The sequence below is a fragment of the Bos taurus genome, chromosome 8 (assembly GCF_002263795.3).
Source record: "Bos taurus isolate L1 Dominette 01449 registration number 42190680 breed Hereford chromosome 8, ARS-UCD2.0, whole genome shotgun sequence".
In the NCBI taxonomy this organism is placed as follows: Eukaryota; Metazoa; Chordata; class Mammalia; order Artiodactyla; family Bovidae; genus Bos; species Bos taurus.
The window spans coordinates 5,858,941-5,875,314 of record NC_037335.1 but is presented as its reverse complement, the minus strand read 5'-3'; the positions used below and the strand labels follow the sequence as shown (position 1 = coordinate 5,875,314).

General features: G+C 45.5%; 1 protein-coding gene and 1 long non-coding RNA gene across 9 annotated transcripts in view; one reads left to right on the top strand and one right to left on the bottom strand.

Moving 5' to 3' along the window:
• SCRG1 (stimulator of chondrogenesis 1) overlaps positions 1–16,374 on the top strand; it is a 107,570-nt gene that overhangs the window by 15,705 nt on the left and 75,491 nt on the right. The window lies entirely within an intron of this gene.
• LOC132345912 (uncharacterized) overlaps positions 10,511–16,374 on the bottom strand; it is an 89,423-nt gene continuing 83,559 nt past the window's right edge. Inside the window, exon 4 of the long non-coding RNA XR_009495495.1 lies at positions 10,511–16,374. This exon is cut by the window's right edge and continues 19,032 nt beyond it. This is a non-coding gene — a long non-coding RNA (uncharacterized lncRNA).

Here is a 16,374-nt window from a genome sequence, read left to right as displayed (position 1 = left end):
AGTCCAGGCATGAAATATTATATTCTTCTCTGGTCCCTTTGATTCATTCCAGAAAAAAGTGCAACAGAAGAAGTAATTTTAATGTGCCCCCTCCCTTTTTTCTACTAACGCACTAATACCCAGTTCTGAGCCAGGTTCACGGCCAGAAAACTGGCCTTCTGTGGCCTTGGATCCCTGAAAGAGCTGGTAAAGATCTGAGCATACAGTAGGAGCTGGAACAATAGATCATGGTTGACAGACGGATGTTCCGAAGGAAAAGGAGCAGTTGTTTGAGAGCAACTGTAAATAAAGGTGGACATGTGTGTAGCCTGTGCCTATCCAGTTAATTTCAAGCTCATAAATGAGATCGCCTCAGGTAGATCAGCTCCTACTTTCAACACAGCACCCAAACACAAGGGGGCCCACTCCAGCTGACCCACTGAATGGACAGGGCATCAGTGTGATTTCTGCTGACAGTGCACCTCTCCTGACCAGAGAGTCTCTAGGTGACCTGAGCCCGCCCGCCCGAGTTCACCCTCAGGCCAGATTCACCCCAGACAACCAAGACCTTCCTGGAAGCCAAAGTGCATAAAGACCGTGCCTCATGAAATTCACCATAACTAATGGGGCACTCGGGCCCTGCTTGAGTACTTGCGATGACAGGTGGGGCAGGGATGCTGCAGCGGCGCCCTGGTCTTCCACTTCGGATCCCCCTTCTCTGAGCAGATGCTAACATGCTTGAGAACTGGGGCTTGATCATGACCAACTGGAGAGGCTATAGTGTCACCCACCTGGATGTTACCGTAGGCTAAGATAGTTTACTGCTCTCTTTTGGCTCTAACCTTCGCCTTGAGTATTTGTAATTAACCACAGGCACCTACAAGAGAAGGCAATGGCAACCCACTCCAGTACTCTTGCCTGGCAAACCCCATGGACGGAGGAGCCTGGTAGGCTGCAGTCCATGAGGTCACTAAGAGTCGGACACGACTGAGCGACTTTACTTTCACTTTTCACTTTCATGCATTGGAGAAGGAAATGGCAACCCGCTCCAGTGTTCTTGCCTGGAGAATCCCAGGGACGGGGGAGCCTGGTGGGCTGCCGTCTATGGGGTCGCACAGAGTCGGACACGACTGAAGGGACTAAGCAGCAGCAGCAACAGGCGCCTACACAGTCCGCACACCCAGAAGTACTTGCAGAGACCCGGAAGTGGTGGGAGCTCTGATGCAGCTGCTCTTGTCGGCCAGCCCTCTCCGCTCTGCCCACTCTCGAGGTGCTGGGATTATTGAAGTCACTTCCAGGACTGCTCTGCCTCTGGGTCTCGGTGGGTGGCGGCCTGGCCCTCCCTATTGCCAGGAAGAGCCCTATCGGATTTAGGGCTCCTAGAAGGTTACTGCACAGGTAGAGGGAGATAGAGGGAGGCAGTGGGAAGGAGGACTTGACAGTGGGCGCACGAGAGCCCATTTGGTAACTCCTAACCGGGTGTTAGGAGTTAGATGACTGGGTGACGCCTAACTCCTAACTGCCGTCAGTAGGACACCTTGGGTCCAGCCTGGCTGGTGTCCACGACGGGAGAGCCCGAGGCCGAGGGTGTCGGGGCAGCGACTCCATCCACGTGGCCGACCTGCCAGGGGCCTGTGGCCCAGCCTCGCCGTTTCCCTGTTTGTGGGTTCAGGCGCAGTTGGAGAAAGAATAATGTCTCTACTTTCAGGAAAAACATCAAAGACCGGGTCTGCGCAATATGGAACACACATGGAAGGGCTCGGAGGGCCGGGCCTGCCAAAACACGTTTTGCAGGATTTTCCTCCTTTTTTTTTTTTTTGTCCATCCCTGCCACACCCCCACTCTAGTCTACTTTTTTTTTTTTTTCTCCCCCAAATGGGAGGGAGCCACGGGCTTGGGTTCCCCGGGAGTCGGGCTTTCGCTTGAGGCGGCTGCGGAAGATCCACAAGGACTTTGGGAAGGTGACTTTCACCCAGAAGGGACTGTAGAAACCGCAGAGCCATGACTCCGCCAGGAGCCAGAGCAGAAGTGCCAGGTCGATTTTAGCTTTTTACCTGGAAAAAGCAGGTGAGTTTCCTGCTGGTAAGCACTCCCTTAATGCCAAGTCACACCAGCTGAGTCCCAGGCCTGCCTTAGCGCATGGCTCCTGAGATAAGGGCAATTCAATACTTGAGTATTGAAGCGAAGGGCGGCCAGGAGCCTGCACACCTGGCTCCATTTTACTTTTTTATTTCTGTCTTGAGCGACTTCACTTTCACTTTTCACTTGGACGCATTGGAGAAGGAAATGGCAAGCCGCTCCAGTGTTCTTGCCTGGGGAATCCCAGGGACGGGGAAGCCTGGTGGGCTGCCGTCTATGGGGTCGCACAGAGTCAGACACTACTAAAATGACTTAGCAGCGGCAGCAGCAAACAAGATTTGGGGCTTCCTAGGTGGCTAAGTCGGAGAAGGCAATGGCACCCCACTCCAGTACTCTTGCCTGAAAAATCCCATGGACGGAGGAGCCTGGTAGGCTGCAGTCCATGGGGTTGCTAAGAGTCAGACACAATTAAGCGACTTCACTTTCACTTTCATGCATTGAAGAAGGAAATGGCAACCCACTCCAGCGTTGTTGCCTAGAGAATCCCAGGGACGGGGGCACCTGGTGGGCTGCCGTCTATGGGGTCACACAGAGTCCGACAGGACTGAAGCGACTTAGCAGCCGCAGCAGGTGGCTTAGTGGTGGAGAATCCGCCTCCAGTGCAGGAGACGCCGGCTCGATCCCCGGGTACTGAAGATCCTCTGGAGAAAGACATGGCATCCACTCCAGATTCTTGGCTGGAAAATCCCGTGGGCAGAGGCGCCTGGCAGGCTGCAGTCCATGGGGTCACGAAAGACTCACATACGACTTAGGGACTAAACAACAACAAACAAGATTTATTTAACACATGCAAAGCTCCTCTTCCTCAACAGCTATTTTAACATTATTATTACTACTGGATAATAGTAACTATCACAGCTTTTTCAGTTACCTTGCCTAGAGAGGCATGGGACAATTGGCCCAAAGTTCAGGCCGTTTGCTTCAGGAATTTCTCAAGATAAAATCTCAGCATGCAAGGGGTCATTAAAATGATCTAGTTTCGGCTTCTGAATTTCCCTGAAAATGAGCTGAGACCTAACAAGATATCTACTTGCCCAGGGCACATACTAGGATGGAACTGGGGAACATGCTCTCTTTGACCTAACTGCCCCTCAGTTGAAGGACAAGCTGGGTAGTTTCTTCTCTCTTCGCTGCTGCTGCTGCTGCTGCTGCTGCTGCTGCTAAGTCGCTTCAGTCGTGTCCGACTCTGAAGCAAAACTTAAAGTCAGCACCTTGTCACTTGTGCTGTTCTTTTAAAGATATCAACTCTGTTGTGTGAATTTTGAGCCCACAAGGACCTTTGGGACAAGGTTATAGTTCCTCTACTGAGGATACAGTGACAAGTCTCACTTGTTTTAGAGTGTTGAATTCAGTGTAAGAGACTTAGAAATCCATGATCAAATAAAAAAGCAACATAATAATTAACAAATTTATAAAGTAAAATCAATGTTAAGAAGTCATCCTTCTGCCTCACACACAGACTCCCAGATTATCAACAGTAGGGGCAGGTGGAAGAGCTAACAAAGGAGTTATTCACTATTAATGAAAAGATGGTAAAGCTGCTCTTGCTTGCTTTGGGGAAGCACCTTCTAGATGTGAGATATGATGTGGGGGACTGTCTGCCATGTTGGAAATTAAGTCTGGGCGCTTTCTCCTGTTTCGATTGACCTTGATGAGCCTGGCTGGAATCCAGGAGTATGTAGTGCAACAAGCAGTTTCTCTGCACTGAAGCAGTCTCTGCCTCTATCACCTGCAGGCTGGGAGACCTTGACAACTTGGAGGCTGAAAGAACCCCACACAGCACTAGGGCTGAGGGGTGTCCCTCAGCAAAGACCTTACATCTGTGGGGATGGGCTGCCAGCCCAGAAAACTACTCCTGGCTATTGTCCTGGAGCAAAGATACTCACCTTCCATGTTTGAGTCTGGCTGATTATGTAAGGTGTTCATTGCAACTCTAGCTAGAGCTCCAGCCCCTCCTTGTAAACCTCATCCTCAGGGTCCTGTTCTAGAACTTTTTCTCTGCTGATATGAAAAGCTCTCCCTGGGAGTCAGTCTAATCTAATCTCAGGAGTATCCCTGAGGCTGTTATAAGAACTAAATGAGAAAATCTAATAGTAAGTACTAGATGCATGTTAGCAGTTATTATCATCACTGTTATTATTTTTTAGCCATTCTGTGGTCACAGATGATGTTGATGGCAGATTTTCCTACAATTCAAGCCTTTTCTAGGAGCGCTAGACTTGAATATCCAACCCTGTACAGGAGGGCATTTCCATATCCTAAGTAGATGTACTTAGATTTTTAAAATTCACCATTCTCAAGATGGAATATAGTTGTAGTCCCTTTTGCAACTCATCGTCTGGTCTAGTCTCTGTGAATGGCACTGATAATAGTCAGGGGCTAGGCCAGTAACCTGGCAACCATCGCCAGTTCCTCCTATTATCTTTCAAATCTGCTTTCTTCACCTACCCCCACCTCCTGCCTTAGTAATGACAGGTACTGACCGTGCCTGCATCATTCCATCATTTCTCCTCCCGCCAGTGTGCACTTCAGTTTGTCCTCGAAGCAACCAGAGTCATCATTATATAATGTAATGTGATCATATCATTTTCCTACTGTAAATCTTTCGTTCACTTCCCACAAACTTTCAGGAAAATGTAAACGTGAGCGTGTGATGCTCCTTACATAACATCTGTTTTCTCGTCACTTTCCCTTCTCACACGTGGAAGCCTGGCTCTGCTGAACCGTGATGGACACCAGTGGTTTTCTGCCTTCCTGTCTCCCCATGTGCTGTCTCCCTAGGCTGTGCACACCTCCTCCCTCCCCCACAAAGTAAAAGTGTGTCATTCTATTGGTCCTTCAGGATTCAGCCTGGGTGTCTTCTCTTTTAGGAAGTCTTCACTAAGCCTTAGGCTGATTACGGAGTTTATATTCTACAGGATTGTAATTTCTCTCTCTTCCGCCAAGTGTGCGTTCCCAAGGGCAGTAGAACAAGTCTTTAATCTTCATGGCCACGGTGCTTTACTGGTGTATAGAAAGTGTCCATCACATATTTGCTGAATATGAGAATGGCCTGGAACTAGAATAAATATATTTGGTTTTATAGCTGCTTTTATTCTGATTCGAAGCCATTCTCACTTTCAGTAAATATGTGATAGACACCAACACATTTTTCTCAAGCTGCAGGTTTTTCACCTGTAAAATGGGGACTAATGATGCCCCCTAATGTTGTGAGGATTAATGAAAAGTGAATGTAAAAGTCTGCTATAAAGTGTATAGCACGGTACCTGAGTCATTATAATAAATGCAAACCCACATCTCCATGCATGCACGTAACGTGTGCGTGTTAGATGCATCCATGTGTCTTTTGGTGCACCTGCATGCTTACTTGGAAAAACAGCTTCCAAAACCTTCACTGGTCTTGATCCCCCCTGAACAGACCTGCTGAAATAGGTGGGTAGATAATTTTGATAAGCAGTCCAGGTTTAATAGCAGTGCTGTCCAGTTACCAGTCCTCTGAATTCATCACATCCATACACACAAATTCAAACAGTGCAAATTTATAGGGCACTGAACAGGTATTAGAATTCATTACAGCTTTTATTACGGCTGTTACTGCTTTTTCTACTAAAGCCTTTACGTTGAAAGCACTTCCCAGCCGGGCTTTTGTTTTATTTTCACATCAGTTACTGAACGTGTGGTTTTCCCAGTTTGCATGCCAAGGGGTCCGTTCGACAGCCCTTCCCTTTTCCAGTGCTCAGCTGGGTGGGTAGCAGAGCCTGTCGTCTTTCCGTTCCCGGAGGTCGATGGAGGAAGTTTGTGTAGAATAGGTAATCGGTAAAATCCGGCAGAACCCATGAAGGCGTAAATCGACCGGTGCTTGTTTATAATGCTTTGAGTTGCCACCATTATGTCTGCGCTTCGGGCCTGCCCTAATTGTGGAATCTGCTCTTCTAACGTCAGTAGCAGGGGAAATTCTTGGTCTTTCGTTTCCCAGGAGGGTAATTGCCTCTCCTTCCGCAGCGCGAGTTGCCAGCTGCCCGGCTGCCCCGGGGCTTTGAAGTGGGAGGCGCTCCGGGGCGCCTCGCCTCCTGGGTGCCCGCAGCCCCTCGCCCACCTCCTCGACCTCCTGCCTCCCGTTCTGCTCTGAGAAGCCAGGTGGCGCCAGCCCGCAAGCCCTGCCGGAGTGGAGGGCGCGGACTTGGAAGGAAGGCAGGCTGGGCCGGCGCTCCCTCCCCTGCGAACCCCTGGAGGGATACGAGGTGTCCTGTGTGCCACATGCAGCTTGGGGAATGGAAGTAATTAAAGCCGTGAGGTTTCTAGCTTTTCACGGTGTTTTCGGTGGGTTTTGATTTGGGGAAGGAGGGCGAGGAGTGGGGCAGGCCTGTTTCAGTCTCGCAGTATCCTGTGTCCGCCTGTCTGTGCTGCAGATGACGCGCGAACGCGCGCGGGCAGGGTCGGAGACCTGGTGTCCTCAGCCAGGCATAACTGTGCTGAGTGACAGAGCCCTGAATGCAGGTCCTAAAGAGGCAGACCCAACCCAGCTGTGGAAGGAGGGCTTTGAGCTTCCCTCACAGGACAGCTGAGGGTCTGGCTCTATTAGGGAAGGCACACGTTTCAACTTTCAAACCCCATTCTTTATCCTTGAAGTGTTTCCAGTCTTTGAACTACTGTCATTTAACAGGGAGAAGAGAGAAACTCCATTATGCGATTATATAGATTTACTTGATTTAAACCAAACTTCATTGAACAGAAATGTTTGTTGAAACTTAGAAAATAACCACTTATCTGCTAATGAGAATTTAGCCATCTACACGTGCTGCTGTTTCAAATCATCGCCAAATTTTAAGTTAAGATGAATCCAATAAAAGTAATTGTTTGGTATTTATTGGAAAACTAGGAACACAGAGTTGGTATTATGGCCTGTAGCAATTTTAGAACTTTAACAGAAATGACAGTAACACATATGCAAACACACAGAGCTCTCAGCAATGCGGGTCATGATGACAGCGTGCTACTAATGCTGCCTTTTCTGTGATGCTGGTGGTGTGTTTGTTCCAGGGTGGACTTCAGAACAGTGTTTTTCATACTGCAGGTTGCTATCCATTAGTAATTCATGAAATGAGTAATGTGAAATTTCACTAGCAGTTTTAAAGTGGCATAGAAAAGAAGTTTTCCCCATGTGTATGTATACATGTATACTGCGTCACAATGCAAAATATATTTCTTGTCATGGATTACATTAAAAAGTGAACGTGATAGTGGTAGAGAAATCCAAGGGCCCCATCCGTGTTATGCTCTTGGAGTTTGGGGTGCAAAGTTGGGGCTTCTGCTGCTCTGTGGTGAACTAGAGGGTATGTGCCCTCTTGCAGACCTGACACTGAGCATGATCCTCAGAGAAAATGAGATTGGGAGATGAGGATTCAGTTTTTCAAATCTCAGCACTGTGGGTTTTTTCCTGGTTATAAAAGTAATACATGATAAGAGATCATGTCAGACCTCAGGCCCCAGGAAAAAGATTGGCATGGAAGAGTGAGATGGACCCCCAGGGGGGAAGGTGGCAATGGGAAGATGGGGATATAGCAGAAGCCTGCTTATTCAGTCTGGGTGTGGAGGGGAGGGTATCTTATCTTAGCAGGGGAAGGTAGAAAGAAGAGTCTTAAACCAATTCTTAAACCAATTCCCAAGCTCGGGAACCGACCCTGGGGATGAGGAATGCTTCTGTCCCTGATCTCCCTCTCTGCCCCAGTGTCTAAGAGGAGCAGAGAGCACCCTGATTAAACCGTATGTACTAAAGGGCAGGTCTTGTGTGTTAAGAGTCAATCTCCTGTTTCCTGGTATAGGAGCCTGCCCTGTATGACACCAGGCATATCAACCAAGGTTCTCTTTTTCCACTCCAGATACTTGGATTGGTTATCTGAGCCAGACACACATTGGATGTGGCCTTCCTTCTCTGTCTTCCTTGCATTCATGCTGGTCATGACTTTAACCCTATCTCATGTGGTCAGCCAGAGGGAAAGAGGACATAGGCTTAGACTTTGGGGTAATGGACGCTAGCCCAGGCTCTATCTGAGCCTGACCCGGACCTCTGCTGAGGTATGTGCTGTGTTCACCACTGGTAATCTAGAGGGCCTTGTTTCCACTTTCTATTGCTCCAGAAATGCCTAATTTCCAACTGCAGGGGTTCTCAAACTTCAGGATGCAGCAGAATCAGCTGGAGGGCATTTTTAGGTTACAGATTACTGGGCTCCACTCCCGCTTTGATGCACCAGGCCTGGGGTGCATTTCTAACAAGTTGCCAAGTGAAACTGATGCTGCTGGCCCAGGACCAGACCTTGAGAACCAGTGGTCTGTAGACTCTTGGGAAGGGGGTTGGGGGAGAAGGTGACTGGCAGAGCAAGATGAAAGCCCTCCTGAGATCTTGTCCTTACCACCTTAATTCCATGAACCCTGCTCCACCCCCCGACCCCAAGCCAATCCCCTAACACTCAAGGCTACTGGGGGGATCAGATCTGGAGGAGGGTGACTCAGTAACACTGGCTCTGAGTGGTGTATCTGGGGACTCTCCATCTTGAGAGGACTCCGGAGGGTTCCAGACATCTTCCTCTTGGCAGGCCACTAAGAATGTGGATGACTGTCCCTGGAGGAGAGCCTTGCCCATGCCTGTGGTACTCCTTGTGCTGGGGACCCAGGGTACACAGTCTAGAATTCCCAGGACATCTGCAGCAAGAGGCAGGATGCAGGGCAGGTTCTGACAATGAAATGCATTCACATGGCATTTGAAAGGCAGACAAGAGGAAAATACTTGTCTTTCCTCAGCTGTGGGGGTGCCTAGGAGGGCTCTGGAAGGTGGGCGTTTGGGCAGTGGCCCCATCCCACTGCCAACTGCCTGTTCCCCAGCCTAGAGGGTGTGGGGGCTCTCATGGTGGCTGTTCCTCCAGCCCTTCTATGTCTACGCTACTTAAGAGACTGTATTTTTGATTTTCAGCCTGAGGCTAAACAACTAGTTACTTGAGCAAGTTGGCCTGGCTCAGTGTGAACTGGTTGCTAGATGGACGATGCGGATCCCAGCCACAGTGGGGCTGCTTCCTCTGTCTACCTTGCTGCCTAAGCCCCACCCTAACACCCTGAACCTGCAGATAGTATTCTGGATTTGATTCTCTGGCTCAGCAATTCTTCCTGAGCACAGGCAAGACTGAATCTGTCACTTACTAATTTTTTCCAGAAGGACTTGGTTGCTCTGCTACTGTCCCACTGCTCTTGGGCACAGTGCCTCTCCCTGTAGGGGGAGACCTCCCCACTGTGCCATGCTCTGGTGTGAACCTGTGAACTGGCTCCTGCCAGTGAAGTGGGAGTGGGACTGACTGCCCTTGATCTTTAGTCCCTCTGACTGCAGGTCAGCCATGATGCAGATAGAGGCGGCTCCCCACCCAGGGCCCCAAAATGATGATGCTGCTGCAGGAACCCAGGAGGGACATGGTGCTAACACTCTCAAAAAATACTAATTCTCTAGTAGTTAGTTGAGTTCTGTGAAGTAGTTGGGATTTTAGAGGCCTCATAGGTTGTACCTCTCACCCCAGCTAAGGTTTGGTCCAAAAGAGCCAGTGGTTCTTCCAGACACACCCATGGGCTAGGTCAGGAAAGGGCAGGGAGTTACTCCAAAGGCAGTCCTGTTACCTGAAAACTCTGGGGTGGGGAAATAGGGGTTTCCAAAGGGATTTCATGGCTGTAGAATTATATCACTCTCAGTATCTGAAAGGATTCGCCAGAAATAGAAATATAAGGAGAGGCTATAAACGCGTTAATTCTTGTCTCATTTTCATTCTTGCATATTTGAAGGCCTAGGGAGACCATTCAAGTGACGGATCAAGGCATTAAATAAAATTTTAAGCAACGGTAATCCTATCCAATAGAGTTTCAGCTCCTTACTAGGTGAACTGTGGCCGGAACATTAACAGGGTGGACTCTCTGCCAAGACATCCCTGGCTCCTCGTTAACTGAGGTCTGTGGCTCCCAGAACAGTGCTCTGCCCTGGCTGCCGAGACTCGGGAAACTGGGTTGTTTTGAAACCCAGTGCTCTTAATGAAGCAGTTCCTGGCCCTGAAATGTGCGGAAAAATATCTAAAAGTGCGACGAAAAACTGGTCTGTTGAAAAGCTAATGACCTTTCCAGGGTTGATTTTTAAATAACAGATTTGTTTTATTTGACACTTTGGTAAATGATTTAATAAAATATAACAAGGTCAGAGAAATTGCTCAGTGCATTTCATGTCCTGAAGCCTGGAACATCTGAACCCTGTGCTCGCAAACGAGCATCATTATTAGTGAAAATTTTGTTGTAAAATTTTGCATGGACCGTTTTGGAGTGTCAGACTTCTAGGCGCTATCACAGAGTTGGCAAGGTTCAAGAGATCTTTTTTTACTGACTTAATAACATTTTTCTTTATTGTCTCCATAATCACCTGCTTTATGAACTGTGGCTAGAGCAGATGTTGCAACTGGTAATTTTCTTAGAACCCAAATGCATTTATATTTTTCCATCTTTTGATTTTCATCATTTCTGGGAATTGTTAGTAGATGGAAAAAAAGAGAATACATTATAAACAATTCAAAACACTAAAAACAAAATTCCTTGGACCTTTTACAGATACCACACATGCAAATAAATGTGGCTTTGCATTCCAATGACATTTGAGTGGGGATTACATTTTCCTCATTAACCTCTTTCTTAACCAAACAGTATTGTTTTTCAAGTCTGTTTTATTGAAATCAAGTTTGACATTTTAAATTAATTCACATTGACTCAGTTCAAGTGAAGAGGCAGAATGTCTTCTTTTGATCCCAGTCATTTGTGCAGTTCTGGTTGAACTGTGCAAAGTAGGAATGCCTCCTGGTTTAGGATGAAATTGGGAGGTTGATTGTATTGCTTGCAAAATCAAAACATTAGGGTACTAAGTATGTTTTTTTCTCATCCTACTAAGGAGAGAGGTAGAAAAAGCAATCATGGATGCACACCTCAGATCTGAGGTGCTTATTTTCTGAAAGTGAAAGTGTTAGTTGCTCAGTCATGTCTGACTCTTTTTGACCCCATGGACTATAGCCTACCAGGCTCTTCTCTCCATGGGATTCCCCAGGCAAGAATACTGGATTGGGGTGCCATTTTCACCTCCAGGGGATTTCCCAACCCAGGGATTGAACCCAGGTCTCCTGCATTGCAGGCAGATTCTTTATCATCTGAGCCACTGATGGCAAGCTATTTGTAAGATTAATATACTTACTTCTAATCGAAGAAGCACCCAATCTGTCTTCCTTTGGTCATAACCAGTGATTTCTCTGCTAATAAGTGGACTTAATTTGAAACAGTGGGAGTCTTCTCTTTTCTCCAGGAAAAGTCAACAGAGTTGTTTAGAAAGACTGCACAATTTCGGTAGGAAGAGAAATCTAACGAAGTTTTATTTAAACTTGTATAAACACTTAGGCATGTATCTGCAATTCTTGCCCTGACATAGAACAAAGGTATACATCATTTTCAGTGTTGATATTTGGCAGTAGATGGTGAAATATTTTGGAGTAGGAAATCACAACCCGCTCCAGTACTCTTTGCCTGGAAAATTCCATGGACAGAGGAGCCTGGTAGGCTACGGTTCATGAGGTCACAAAGAGTTGGACGCAACTGAGTGAGCATGCACACACGGTGAAATATTTGTGGGTATTTAGGTATTCTAAGTAAAATGAGAGAGGTTAAAATAAGTCTGGGTCTGAGACACGCACCAATTTTAGGAAACCTTGTAGCAGTTGTCTTCGCTCCGCTGTTTGTACTCTCTTGTTTTGTCAGGGTTTCTTTTTCATTCCTCCATCTTCTCATGCATTGTTTTTAGCTCCTATAATCCTAGCTCAAGATGGCATGAGTTAGAGTTGGAAAGAGAAGCAACAATAGTTTTCTTAGTGTCCACAGTTTCAGAACACACCCTTTCATGATATTTGACACTGTTTTGTACGTGTGTGCTTTCTCTAGTGGAAAATACATTATTGAGAGTTTGTCAGATGATACCGTATTGCAAAATGTTTGCAAAACTGAATTGTTGACAAAATGCATGTGATTCTGAAAGGGCCTGCTTGATTGAAAGCAGTTGATTTCAGCATGAGAATACTGCTCATTCTTTTCTGCTGTTTTTCTCTTTTGGATTTTACAAAGCATACCCCTGGACTTCTGCTGGCCACAGATAGCAGTTTCTACACTGATAACTTAGAACAGATTAGAGCTAAGGTTTCAGAACTCTCTATGCCTTCTACTCCTGGAGTGAGCATTCAGGAGAATCGCTCTCCTACGATCAACTCTGGAATCAATCTCCTATGACCAATTCATAGGAAGCTGAAGTCCCCTGCATGCCCGCAGTGTCTCACACCACCTACTGAGTGACGTAATCATGAGAGGGTAGTCCTAGCATGTGCTTTGGTCATCATGATACAACTGTGCCCTCAGTAGGTCCTTTGAGAGATGCTCATTCAGAACTGATTTGCTGTTCACACCTTAGCACCCAACCTGGCTGACACTTAGCCTATGTCTGCGAATGAAACTAGAATCAGTTCTGCCACTAATTATAATAGAAACAAGGCAATTCCATCATGAAAGCACAATAGCCTCATGAAAAATTGCATTTGAATACTTGGGGATAATAATTGGGATGTTTAAAAAATTTTTTAAGCCCCAAAAAGTAGTGTATGTGATATATGGTGAGAGAGAATTCTTCAAAAGTATAATGTATTTTACATCTCAGTTGTCTTTTGGCTAACAAAGAATTAGCATCCTGAAAATTGACCAAAGAAGGAGAAAAAATATTGTTATATTTTTTCATTTTCAATACACTTTGTCAAATTACTCTCTTAATTAATAAGGAAAACCATCCACAGCAGTGTAGTTCATCTTTATTTGGAATTTCAGAAAAGTTACTGTCCCCAGCTGTCTTCTGAACTTTTCAAAGAACTTTTTTGCTGTTGAGCTTCGTCTTGTTTAAAGATGTTAGAGCTGCATTGAAATTAATATCAACAATCAGAAAGTAATATCACAGTTCTGGTTGTCATTATCCTGTTTAGACATGCTAGAACTGGATTGCCTGTGTTAGCTTAATGGGTTAGAGAAAAGAAGCATTAAGATTCATCATGATGGGGGCTTCAACTACCCTGGCATTGCCAGATGCCTCATTTTCTAAACTCAGAACAGCTGATAAATTCATAATTCACCTTAATTACTGTTCTCAGCCATATCTGGCTGTTAGAATTATCCCATAATTTTTTTTTAATGGGTAGGGTAGGCCCCACCCATTCTAATTGAAGCAGAATCTCTAGGAGTGGGGCCCCAGACATTGTTTGTTTGTTTTTTAAATGTCCCTGCCCCCAAGTGCGGAGAAGGCAGTGGCAACCCACTCCAGTACTCTTGCCTGGAAAATCCCATGGACGGAGGAGCCTGGTAGGCTGTAGTCCATAGGGTCACCAAGAGTCAGACATGACTGAGCGACTTCACTTTCACTTTTCACTTTCATGCATTGGAGAAGGAAATGGCAACCCACTCCAGTGTTCTTGCCTGGAGAATCCCAGGGACAGGGGAGCCTGGTGGGCTGCCGTCAGACACGACTGGAGCAACTTAGCAGCCCCCAAGTGATTCCAGTGTGCAGCGAGGTTGAGAATCACTAACCCACATGATAATTCCATCTTTCAGAAGGGAGAGGATTAACACTCTGCTTCTAATTCTGGCCAACTCAGAGGCCCTGCATGGAAAATCAGAAGTGACAGGAATCCTGGAAGAGGGCCACCTGGCCATCAGAAAATTCCAGAGGGATGTGGTCACTGCCAGACACACTCAGTTTGAGTTTTAAAATATCTCAGGAAATTATAAAAGCTTGACTTTGACCCTTTGGTCTCCCCTGGTCTGAGAGTCCAAAAAGAAGCAGGGGAGAGTCCTCAGAATGAAATTCTGATGCTACAATTGTGAATGATCCAAAGCAAGGGCTGGGGGCCAAGGGGAAGAAGAGAAGAAAAGGGAAGGGGGCAGCCAAAAAGATTTACTATTTTTGTGTAGGAAGCTGGCTGCTGAGATCAGATATGTTTTTCAATAGTGTATATAAATGTGAAATATGATCTGAGAAACAAGCATGGATACAAAAAATCTGTCAAGAACATGTGAGAAAAGAGTCAGAAAGACTAAATCCAGAAGGAGTCCACCATTCCCGATGATGAAGAGGGTCATTTGACAAAAAGCAACTTCGGGAGCCACACAGGGCTGGATGGCATTTCAGCCATGTTGTGTCAGCAGGAAAGGCACAGGGTGACCACACCCTCAAACTGTTTCACACTTTAGAAAGGATGGGACAGAGTTTGGTTAAAAGGGGTTGAAGAATAAGATCACTTGAGAGCAAATGCTTGCTGACCTAAATAAGTTCAAACACTTATATGGAAATAACAAACTGGAATATTAATATAATTTTCAGATGAAATTGCTTTAATCTTTAAAAATAAGAATGTAAGATGAGCCTGAGGACTGTTCCACATTTTTTTAAGAGGAAAGTAGAAAACACCTTTGAAGTATACACTCAAAGACTTGCTGATTCTTCAGTTCAGTAATTCTAGGACGTACTTTAAAATGCAATTTGAATACATGACTTGCCACATTAAATCATACCAATGATGTAGTTAACAGAGCAGAGACAAGGAATTATAACCTTTTAAATAATCGAATTCAAATTCAGAGGTTCAATAAAGAGAATTTTATAAAAGCTGAAAACCCTCTTGGAATAGTTAAATAATACATTATAACTGACCACCCCAAAACTCTGTGGCTTATAACACTATTAATTTGCTCACAATTCTGTTTTCCTGGGCCCAGCTGGCTAGTTTTGTCTGGTGTCCCTCAGGCAGCTTCAGTCATCTTCAGCTAGACTGAGGCTGGATAGACCAGGACAGCTTCAGCCACATGTCTGGTGGTCATTGCTGGCTGCCAGCTGCACTACAGCTCTGCCTCAGGGGTGCAGGGCTCGTTTACATGGTGGCAGCCTTCCAAGAGAACAAGGGCAGAAGCTGCAAGGTCAAGGCTTACAGGTCACATACCATCACTTCTGCCTCATTCTGTTGCTCAGAGCGAGTCACAAGGCCAACCCAGACCAGGGGACAGGGAATCAGATAATACCCTTCAATGAGAGTTGTTGCAATTTGTATGTCTTATCTACCATTCTCTCCTCAGAGAAATGCTTCTACACTAATATGCAGGAAATAGTTTACTTTCAGGGGATCCACAGACCCTTGCAATCCATGTTAAGGGTCTTTATTCTAACCATTGGCCTATTTAAACAAGGAAATTAAAGTCCAAAGACACTAAGGACTGTTTGTATAGGACACAAGCATTGCAGAGTGGGCTGTCACATAAGTTTCATAACTCCCAAGCCTGTGCTATTTTCATCCTGCCCAGTTGATAATCACCTCATTATTATCGGAAGGGAATTTTAGTGATTTCAGAAGTCAACTTTGACTCCCAAATCTGGACAACAATTTTACTGAAATGTATACAGTAGAATGTAAGTATTGAATATTTGATCTCATATTCTACACGTACATCCAGGGAGGAAAATTGACTGGCTAAAATAGATGTGGGGATTGAATCTGCCTCCAATGCAGGAGACTTGGGTTTGATCGCTGGGTCTGGAAGATCTCCTGGAGAAGGAAATGGCAATCCACTCCAGTATTCTTGCTTGGAGAATTCCATGGACAGAGGAGCCTAGTGGGTCCATGGGGTCACAAAGAGTCAGACATGACTGAGCAACTAACACTACACCACTATGCTATTATTTTATTAATTTGTAAACTGGCATAACTTTATAAGTTATGGGCAGTTCCTTACATGTGGTTCTTTTTTTACTGACAGCTGTTCTTTATGCTTCAACTTACTCATGCTGAAAAGTTGATTACACAGATAATTTGAGATTAGCAAGATTCTTTTCACTTTTACACCATCTATTTTAAAATGCACTCATTAACAAAAACAACACATTTTCAGTTATATTGATATTTACCAGGCACTGTTACCATTCAAGTTTTTGGTTTTTCCTCATAAAGACAATTAAAGGGAAGTTGATGTGGTTTAAATTACTGCCTTTTGTTGTTGCCAGTGGATGACTTTATGTGAAAACTGCAGATTTTACTTAAAATTTATATTAACCATTAGTATTTTATTCATTATTTTATTTTTTGGTAAATTTGGCAGGTGGATCTGGTCCAGATGGATGGAGAG